The sequence below is a fragment of the Canis lupus genome, chromosome 18 (assembly GCF_003254725.2).
Source record: "Canis lupus dingo isolate Sandy chromosome 18, ASM325472v2, whole genome shotgun sequence".
NCBI classification, from domain to species: Eukaryota; Metazoa; Chordata; class Mammalia; order Carnivora; family Canidae; genus Canis; species Canis lupus.
Window position 1 is genome coordinate 23,085,247 of NC_064260.1, and position 10,665 is coordinate 23,095,911.

The following is a 10,665-nucleotide window of genomic DNA, read 5'->3' on the forward strand; positions in this document are numbered from 1 at the left end:
CGCGCCCTGGGCCAAAGGCAGCGCTAAACCTGCTGAGCACCCCGGGATCCCCTTGTTCTCTTTTTCTTACTCTGTCTTGTGTCACTTGCTCTGGGGGAAGCGACTTTCTAGGTTCTGAGCCGCCCGGTAGAGAGGTCCACTGGAAGGTCCACGAGCCAACAGCCAGAGAAACTGAGACTCTCCGTGCAACAGGCCGTAACACCAGGCCTGCCTACACCCACTGCCTGAGCCTGGGCGCTGATCCTCAGCTGCAGACGAGCCCGAGAGGACTGCCCCTCGATAGGCAGGTTGATGCAGCCTCCTAAGACCCTGACATATATTTAAATAGTTCCTTGTTCTTATTTTTTAAAGAAATAAAGTTAAAAGATAGAATTCATATCCTTAAAGAACTGCTTTTTATCTATCTCTTTTCTTTTGCTTAACTAAATTGGATGCCTGGTGATTTGGGACCTACTCCCTTGGGCAAGTCACCTAATTTTATGCTCCTTCTTCCTCCTCTTAAAAATGGGATTTATCATGACTGCCCTTTACCGAGTACCAAATACATACTAGGCACTTACTGTCTCCTTTAACCACCAAGAACCCTTTAGGAGAGCTATGATTATTCCACTTTTCAATGAAAAATCTGTGGCTTGGTTATTGCTTGTGGCGTGTACTTGGTAAATTGAGATTTAAACTCATCCAAGTCTAGTTCTGATCTTCTGTTGGAACTTTCCTTGTTATGCACTGTTATTACTGAGATTTCAAGAGTTTTATTATGCAAACTGAGACAGTAAGTCAAATCTTGCATTTTTCAAGAAAACAATGTACACCTTCCAGAATAGAAAAGTGGATGCAAAATTAAAGCAGATGTCAGATTTCTCAGTGATCAAATCAAAAGCTGACTGAAGTCAAGAAATACCCTGTGCTTTTATCACAATATTATAATATTTTATTTATACACCCTTTTGTTCCCTAATAGTTTCTAAATAAGGGAAGAAGTTTAGAGATTTTTTTCCCTTCAGCTTGAAAAAATGTCTCTTCCATCCACATTATCTCTTCACGTTCCTCTTCTGATGGAGTGTAGCTCAGCAGAAAGATAACCTGGCTGGAGTCATTCACCTGGGGCTTTGAATCAACAAATCTCTCGTGATCTCTAAATCTCAACTTCCTTATCTACAAAGTGGGATAAGTAATCCCAGCATCCAGGATTATTTTGAGGATTGAATGTGGAATAAACAGTGTATAAAAATGATAAATATTACAGGTCTATAATTCTGAAATCCAAAATTCTTTGAAAAATTTTTAATTCACTTAGCAATAATATCTAACCTGTATTGATATTAAGGCTACTCAGTAAAGCAAATAATATATTTCCCACTGCAGGTATTTTTATGAGTTTATTTATTTATTTATTTATTTATTTATTTATTTTACATTTTATTTATTTATTCATGAGAGAGAGAGAGAGAGAGAAAGAGAGAGAGAGGCAGAGACAGGCAGAGGGAGAAGCAGGCTCCATGCAAGGAGCCCGATGGGGAACTCGATCCTGGATCCCGGGATCACACCCTGAGCTGGAAGGCAGACGCTCAAGCGCTGAGCCACCCAGGCATCCCTATTTTTAGGAGTTTAATTATGAACTTTAGCCTAGGCTGTAGAGAAAATAAGACATAACATATGACAGCACATACGCCATTTAACTTTTTCAAATTTTCAAATCTTAAATTCCAAAAAAATGTGGCCCCAAATCTTAGAAAAAGTGTTTGGCCATATTGTTATTATTAAATACAGTGAAATTCTAGATTGAAACTTCTATGTAAAACAAGAAACTGTTATAAGTAATGATACTATTTGTTAAGTTTTATACCAACTTCTCAAGATTTATTTTAACACACTTTTGACTTGAAGTGATGACACTATTCATCTAAGTGGCAATTGGTAAAATTAATATGACCTTTTCAAATCTGAAGAAATTGAATTATAGAAAGATATATTTAATTTAAGCAAAATTAAGTTAAAAATTAAGCACACAGTTGGGATTAAGCATCCTTAATTTACTTCCTTTGTGTTCAGCTCCTTGATTAGACATCTCACATTTTCAGCTCAAGTACTTTTGTAAATGAGCAGTTTTGCAAAGAGATTTCATTTTCTCGGTAAGAAGACAGCAGTCTATCCTTTTCTTTTTTGTAGAAAAGAAAAGTTGTAGGCATACAAACTAAAATTGTGGAGGATAAGGTCTATACATAAACCTTCTATTTGCTATTGGTTCATACAAATTTGCTCTAAAAGATAATTTGAAAACTGCACCATAAGAATATGCATGATAGCTAAGAAAACACACACTCATATGTACAAATCTACATAACTGCTTGTTAGCCACCTAGTGGTTTTGAAATAAAATGCATGAACAAAATAGAAATTACTATGTAACTATGGCTATGGAATCTTTAATGTTTACATTATATAGCATGTTTTTAATACTTAAACTTTACCATTTAGCTACATTACAGAGTCAAGTTTCATTTAGCAAATACTGATTTCAAATTTTTAGGAATTTTATCTACTTATTTTACTCCTCGTTTTAATTGACAAAACCCAAAATTTGAACTGCTTGCTATTTTAACTTAGCCTAACTCCATACTGAAATCTGTCAGTGGTAGACATACACAAAAGTTTTGCCAACTTTTCCTTGTGTTACAAGATTTACATTTCCTGCCATGTGATTGCTATGGAGTAAAAGGATAACCTAAAAGCTATATTCTGTATCAGTAGAGACAACAATAAAAGGAATCATAATCCGGAATTTATATACTCTCTCATCACAAACTTATCTTTGTGTAGAGTATACCATATGCCATACAGCTTTATATTTTATAACACTGAACAGCCACAGATATATTAAAATATCAAATATTAAGGGCATTTGGATTATTTTCCATTCTGGAGCCCTTAAGCTATTGCTGAGTCCTCAGCCTTACCTAACAGTGATCTGTTTAGTCTTGTTTACCCCTTATTTTGTGGTTTGCTAGATTTTGTGTGAGTGGGCACCTGGGCTTTGTCACGTGGCAGGCTTATGCATTCGGAGATGGAAAAAACTAGAGATGTCATTCAATCTATTTTACTTTCCTTAAAGGTTTGCCTTTTTTTATGATTTTATTTATTTGAGAAAGAGAGAGAGAGTGCACAAGTTGAGGAGGGAGGGGCAGACGGAGAAGGAGAAGCAGACTCTCCACTGAGCAGGAGCCCCATGCAGGGCTTGACTCCAGGACCCCGAGATTATGACCTGATCCTAAGGCAAATGCCCAATCAACTGAGTCACCCAGGTTTGTCATTCTTTTTTTTTTTTTTTAATTTATTTTTTATTGGTGTTCAATTTACTAACATACAGAATAACACCCAGTGCCCGTCACCCATTCACTCCCACCCCCCGCCCTCCACCCCCTCTACCACCCCTAGTTCGTTTCCCAGAGTTAGCAGTCTTTACGTTCTGTCTCCCTTTCTGATATTTCCCACACATTTCTTCTCCCTTCCCTTATATTCCCTTTCACTATTATTTATATTCCCCAAATGAATGAGAACATATAATGTTTGTCCTTCTCCGACTGACTTACTTCACTCAGCATAATACCCTCCAGTTCCATCCACGTTGAAGCAAATGGTGGGTATTTGTCATTTCTAATGGCTGAGGAATATTCCATTGTATACATAAACCACATCTTCTTTATCCATTCATCTTTTGTTGGACACCGAGGCTCCTTCCACAGTTTGGCTATCGTGGCCATTGCTGCTATAAACATCGGGGTGCAGGTGTCCCGGCGTTTCATTGCATTTGTATCTTTGGGGTAAATCCCCAACAGTGCAATTGCTGGGTCGTAGGGCAGGTATATTTTTAACTGTTTGAGGAACCTCCATACAGTTTTCCAGAGTGGCTGCACCAGTTCACATTCCCACCAACAGTGTAAGAGGGTTCCCTTTTCTCCGCATCCTCTCCAACATTTGTTGTTTCCTGCCTTGTTAATTTTCCCCATTCTCACTGGTGTGAGGTGGTATCTCATTGTAGTTTTGATTTGTATTTCCCTGATGGCAAGTGATGCAGAACATTTTCTCATATGCATGTTGGCCATGTCTATGTCTTCCTCTGTGAGATTTCTGTTCATGTCTTTTGCCCATTTCATGATTGGATTGTTTTTTCTTTGGTGTTGAGTTTATTTTTTTTTATTTTTATTTTTATTTTTTTAAGATCTTATGTATTTATTCATGAGAAACACAGAGAGAGAGAGAGACAGAGACACAGGCAGAGGGAGAAGCAGGCTCCATGCAAGGAGCCCGATGTGGGACTCGATCCTGGATCTCCAGGATCATACCCCAGGCTGCAGGCGGCGCTAAACCGCTGCGCCACCGGGGCTGCCCTGGTGTTGAGTTTAATAAGTTCTTTATAGATCTTGGAAACTAGCCCTTTATCTGATATGTCATTTGCAAATATCTTCTCCCATTCTGTAGGTTGTCTTTGAGTTTTGTTGACTGTATCCTTTGCTGTGCAAAAGCTTCTTATCTTGATGAAGTCCCAATAGTTCATTTTTGCTTTTGTTTCTTTTGCCTTCGTGGATGTATCTTGCAAGAAGTTACTATGGCCGAGTTCAAAAAGGGTGTTGCCTGTGTTCTTCTCTAGGATTTTGATGGAATCTTGTCTCACATTTAGATCTTTCATCCATTTTGAGTTTATCTTGGTGTATGGTGAAAGAGAGTGGTCTAGTTTCATTCTTCTGCATGTGGATGTCCAATTTTCCCAGCACCATTTATTGAAGAGACTGTCTTTCTTCCAATGGATAGTCTTTCCTCCTTTATCGAATATTAGTTGCCCATAAAGTTCAGGGTCCACTTCTGGATTCTCTATTCTGTTCCACTGATCTATGTGTCTGTTTTTGTGCCAGTACCACACTGTCTTGATGACCACAGCTTTGTAGTACAACCTGAAATCTGGCATTGTGATGCCCCCAGATATGGTTTTCTTTTTTAAAATTCCCCTGGCTATTCGGGGTCTTTTCTGATTCCACACAAATCTTAAAATAATTTGTTCTAACTCTCTGAAGAAAGTCCATGGTATTTTGATAGGGATTGCATTAAACGTGTATATTGCCCTGGGTAACATTGACATTTTCACAATATTAATTCTGCCAATCCATGAGCATGGAATATTTTTCCATCTCTTTGTGTCTTCCTCAATTTCTTTCAGAAGTGTTCTATAGTTTTGAGGGTATAGTTCCTTTACATCTTTGGTTAGGTTTATTCCTAGGTATCTTATGCTTTTGGGTGCAATTGTAAATGGGATTGACTCCTTAATTTCTCTTTCTTCAGTCTCATTGTTAGTGTATAGAAATGCCACTGACTTCTGGGCATTGATTTTGTATCCTGCCACGCTACCGAATTGCTGTATGAGTTCTAGCAATCTTGGGGTGGAGACTTTTGGGTTTTCTATGTAGAGTATCATGTCATCGGCGAAGAGGGAGAGTTTGACTTCTTCTTTGCCAATTTGAATGCCTTTAATGTCTTTTTGTTGTCTGATTGCTGAGGCTAGGACTTCCAGTACTATGTTGAACAGCAGTGGTGAGAGTGGACATCCCTGTCTTGTTCCTGATCTTAGGGGAAAGGCTCCTAGTGCTTCCCCATTGAGAATGATATTTGCTGTGGGCTTTTCATAGATGGCTTTTAAGATGTCGAGGAATGTTCCCTCTATCCCTACACTCTGAAGAGTTTTGATCAGGAATGGATGCTGTATTTTGTCAAATGCTTTCTCTGCATCCAATGAGAGGATCATATGGTTCTTGGTTTTTCTCTTGCTGATATGATGAATCACATTGATTGTTTTACGGGTGTTGAACCAGCCTTGTGTCCCAGGGATAAATCCTACTTGGTCATGGTGAATAATTTTCTTAATGTACTGTTGGATCCTATTGGCCAGTATCTTGTTGAGAATTTTTGCATCCATGTTCATCAGGGATATTGGTCTGTAATTCTCCTTTTTGGTGGGGTCTTTGTCTGGCTTTGGAATTAAGGTGATGCTGGCTTCATAGAACGAATTTGGAAGTACTCCATCTCTTTCTATCTTTCCAAACAGCTTTAGGAGAATAGGTATGATTTCTTCTTTAAACGTTTGATAAAATTCCCCTGGGAAGTCATCTGGCCCTGGACTCTTGTGTCTTGGGAGGTTTTTGATGACTGCTTCAATTTCCTCCCTGGTTATTGGCCTGTTCAGGTTTTCTATTTCTTCCTGTTCCAGTTTTGGTAGTTTGTGGCTTTCCAGGAATGCGTCCATTTCTTCTAGATTGCCTAATTTATTGGCGTATAGCTGTTCATAATATGTTTTTAAAATCGTTTGTATTTCCTTGGTGTTGGTAGTGATCTCTCCTTTCTCATTCATGATTTTATTAATTTGAGTCTTCTCTCTCTTCTTTTTAATAAGGCTGGCTAATGGTTTATCTATCTTATTAATTCTTTCAAAGAACCAACTCCTGGTTCTGTTGATCTGTTCCACAGTTCTTCTGGTCTCGATTTCGTTGAGTTCTGCTCGAATCTTTATTAACTCCCTTCTTCTCTTGGGTGTAGGATCTATTTGCTGTTTTTTCTCTAGCTCCTTTATGTGTAAGGTTAGCTTTTGTATTTGAGTTCTTTCCAGTTTTTGAATGGATGCTTGTATTGCGATGTATTTCCCCCTTAGGACTGCTTTTGCTGCATCCCAAAGATTTTGAACGGTTGTATCTTCATTCTCATTAGTTTCCATGAATCTTTTTAATTCTTCCTTAATTTCCTGGTTGACCCTTTTATCTTTTAGCAGGATGGTCCTTCACCTCCACGTGTTTGAGGTCCTTCCAAACTTCTTGTTGTGATTTAGTTCTAATTTCAAGGCATTATGGTCTGAGAATATGCAGGGGACAATCCCAATCTTTTGGTATCGGTTCAGACCCGATTTGTGTCCCAATATGTGGTCTATTCTGGAGAAAGTTTCATGTGCGCTTGAGAAGAATGTGTATTCAGTTGAGTTTGGATGTAAAGTTCTGTAGATATCTGTGAAATCCATCAGGTCCAGTGTATCATTTAAAGCTCTCGTTTCTTTGGAGATGTTGTGCTTAGAAGACCTATCGAGTATAGAAAGAGCTAGATTGAAGTCACCAAGTATAAGTGTATTATTATCTAAGTATTTCTTCACTTTGGTTAATAATTGATTTATATATTTGGCAGCTCCCACATTCGGAGCATATATATTGAGGATTGTTAAGTCCTCTTGTTGGATAGTTCCTTTAAGTATGATATAGTGTCCCTCTTCATCTCTCACTACAGTCTTCGGGGTAAATTTTAGTTTATCTGATATAAGGATGGCTACCCCTGCTTTCTTTTGAGGACCATTCGAATGGTAAATGGTTCTCCAACCTTTTATTTTCAGGCTGTAGGTGTCCTTCTGTCTAAAATGAGTCTCTTGTAGACAGCAAATAGATGGGTCCTGCTTTTTTATCCAGTCTGAAACCCTGCGCCTTTTGATGGGGTCATTAAGCCCGTTCACATTCAGAGTTACTATTGACAGATATGAGTTTAGTGTCATCATGATATCTATTCAGTCTTTGTTTTTGTGGACTGTTCCACTGAACTTCTTCTTAAAGGGGAATTTTAAGAGTCCCCCTTAAAATTTCTTGCAGAGCTGGTTTGGAGGTCACATATTCTTTTAGTTGCTGCCTGTCTTGGAAGCTCTTTATCTCTCCTTCCATTTTGAATGAGAGCCTTGCTGGATAAAGTATTCTTGGTTGCATGTTCTTCTCCTTTAGGACCCTGAATATATCCTGCCAGCCCTTTCTGGCCTGCCAGGTCTCTGTGGAGAGGTCTGCTGTTACCCTAATGCTCCTCCCCATAAAAGTCAGGGATTTCTTGTCTCTTGCTGCTTTAAGGATCTTCTCCTTATCTTTGGAATTTGCAAGCTTCACAATTAAATGTCGAGGTGTTGAACGGTTTTTATTGATTTTAGGGGGGGATCTCTCTATTTCCTGGATCTGAATGCCTGTTTCCCTTCCCAGATTAGGAAAGTTTTCAGCTAGAATTTGTTCAAATACATATTCTGGCCCTCTGTCCCTTTCGGCGCCCTCGGGAACCCCAATTAAACGTAGGTTTTTCTTCCTCAGGCTGTCATTTATTTCCCTTAATCTATCTTCATGGTCTTTTAATTGTTTGTCTCTTTTTTCCTCAGTTTCCCTCTTTGCTATCAACTTGTCTTCTATGTCACTCACTCATTCTTCCACCTCGTTAACCCTTGTCGTTAGGACTTCTAGTTTGGATTGCATCTCATTCAATTGATTTTTAATTTCTGCCTGATTAGCTCTAAATTCTGCAGTCATGAAGTCTCTTGAGTCCTTTATACTTTTTTCTAGAGCCACCAGTAGCTGTATAATAGTGCTTCTGAATTGGCTTTCTGACATTGAATTGTAATCCAGATTTTGTAACTCTGTGGGAGAGAGGACTGTTTCTGATTCTTTCTTTTGAGGTGAGGTTTTCCTTCTAGTCATTTTGCTCAGTGCAGAGTGGCCAAAAGCAAGTTGTATTGGGAAAAAGAGAAAAAGAGAGGAGAGAAAGAGGAAAGAAAAGAGAAAGAGAAAAAAAAGGGAAGAGAAAAAAAAACGAAAGAAAAAAAAAAGAAGAAAAAGAGAAAGAAAAAGAAAAGAGAAAAAAAAGGGGGGGGCGGGGGAGGAAACAAATCAAAAAGCAAAACAAAACAAAACAAAAAAAAAACAAAAACACAACAACAACAAAAAAAAACAAAAACAAACAAACAAACAAAAAAAAGAACCACAGGGGAGTATCTTCTGATTCTGTGTTCTTTAATTCCCTTGGCTTCTCCTGGAAGTTGTCAGTCTAGCTGATCTTCTGGGGGAGGGGCCTGTTGTGCTGATTTTCAGGTGTTAGCAGTTGGGGGAGCTGCTGTGCCCCTGCCTGGTGCAGGGCTCAGTGGGGGTTGTTTACCCCGTGAGGCCGCAGGAGGAACAGCCCCAGTGGCGGGGCAGCTCTGGAAACCTGGATTCAGCTCCGGCAGGAACTCCGTCTGCAGGGCCTGGAGGCTCCGGGGCGGGGCCGCTGATCTGCTCAGCTCGGGACAGGAGCGTCCTCGCTGTCCTGGGCCCTCCCGGCCTCTGCCTGTCCCGGGGGAGGCGGGATCCTGGGCTGTGTCCCGGCGCCCTGTGCTCCGGAGCCTGCGCTGGTGGATTCGCGCTCCCGGGCCGCGCAGCCCCCTCCGCGGAGCCGCCCCCGAGCCCCCCCGAGCTGCTCCGGGTCCCGCCGTGCGCGCTGCAGCCCTTAGGGAGCTCGGCGCACTCTCCCGGGCGCAGGTGTCTGTTAGTGTCCCCGGGAGGCCGAGGGCATCCCCGCCCTCCTGGGTCCTGCTCCAACTCCCCGCGAGCCCCTTTCCGCCCTGGAAGGTCGGTGCAGCTCCTGCGTCTCCGGGACGGGGCTCTCCTGTCCTGGGGACACTCGCCCCGGCCTCAGCCCGGCTCCTCGCGGGCCCCTCCCCCTTGGAGGCCTTTGTTTCTTTACTTCTTTTCCCCGTCTTCCTACCTTGATAGAAGCGCGAACTCTCCTCACTGTAGCATTCCAGCTGGTCTCTCTTTAAATCTCAGGCCGAATTCATAGATTTTCAGCATAATTTGAAGGTTTTCTAGGTAGTTTGGTGGAGACAGGTGATTTGGAGACCCTACTCTTCCGCCATCTTGCTCCTCCCCGGTTTGTCATTCTTTACTCTTAAAGAGTAGCTATATTAACACACTCATGAAAATACTGTTATTAACATTAAGTCATGTATGTTTGCATGTAGATTCCTCAGTAACTAATGAAATCAATTCACCTTTACCATTAAATTTAAAATCTTGTACCAAATCCTTATGCTTATTAATGTAAACCAATTTAACAAAAGTTTTATTTTTTACTAACAAGCTTTAACAAGCCACAACTGCAAAGGTGTTGACTTGGAAGTTTTTGTTTATTTCTTAGCCATTATCTGCAGATTCCTAAGGACTATATGCATGTCCAAAGTGGATTGAAATAGTAGCCTCATTTCATGGAGGCCTGTAGGTCATACTGCTTTGGAGCTACACTGGTGTGACCAACTCTGGTCAATGTCACTGAAATTCTCTATTATCTTAAAAATGAAACACAGGACGCCTGGGTGGCTCAGCGGTTGAGCATCTGCCTTCCGCTCAGGTCATGATCCCAGGGTCCTGGGATCCAGTCCTGCCTTGGGCTCCCCACAGGGAGCCTCCAACTCCCTTTGCCTGTGTCTCTGCCTCTCTCTGTGTGTCTCTCATGAATACATAAACAAAACCTTAAAAAAAATGAAACACAAAAGTTTCGGATTCCAGATAAAAAGAAACTAAAAAATTCCCTCCATTTTGTTCTACCCATTACTATATGTAAAGTGAATATCTATTTTATTAATAATCTTATGCATCATTATCTTTACCCTCTGACATTTGAACCTGCCTCAGGTTGACAGTCCTATTACATAAGATTAGAAACAGAACTAAATATGTATTACAGCAGTTTTAAAGTTTTCAGGTGAATTGACAAGTGGTATATTCTTACAAGTTTTTTTAAATTTGTATTTATCTATGTAAAAGATTTCTTTGTGCTTTAGGAATTTTGAGTCATAATTATTTT

At 40.3% G+C, this 10,665-nt stretch overlaps 1 long non-coding RNA gene across 1 annotated transcript in view; it reads left to right on the forward strand.

Moving 5' to 3' along the window:
• The window catches only part of LOC125752878 (uncharacterized), a 34,971-nt gene extending 33,699 nt beyond the window's left edge, over nucleotides 1-1,272 (forward strand). The window contains exon 3 of the long non-coding RNA XR_007403403.1: nucleotides 101-1,272. This is a non-coding gene — a long non-coding RNA (uncharacterized LOC125752878). The remainder of the gene's footprint in view (nucleotides 1-100) is intronic.
• The last annotated feature ends 9,393 nt before the right edge of the window (nucleotides 1,273-10,665 follow it).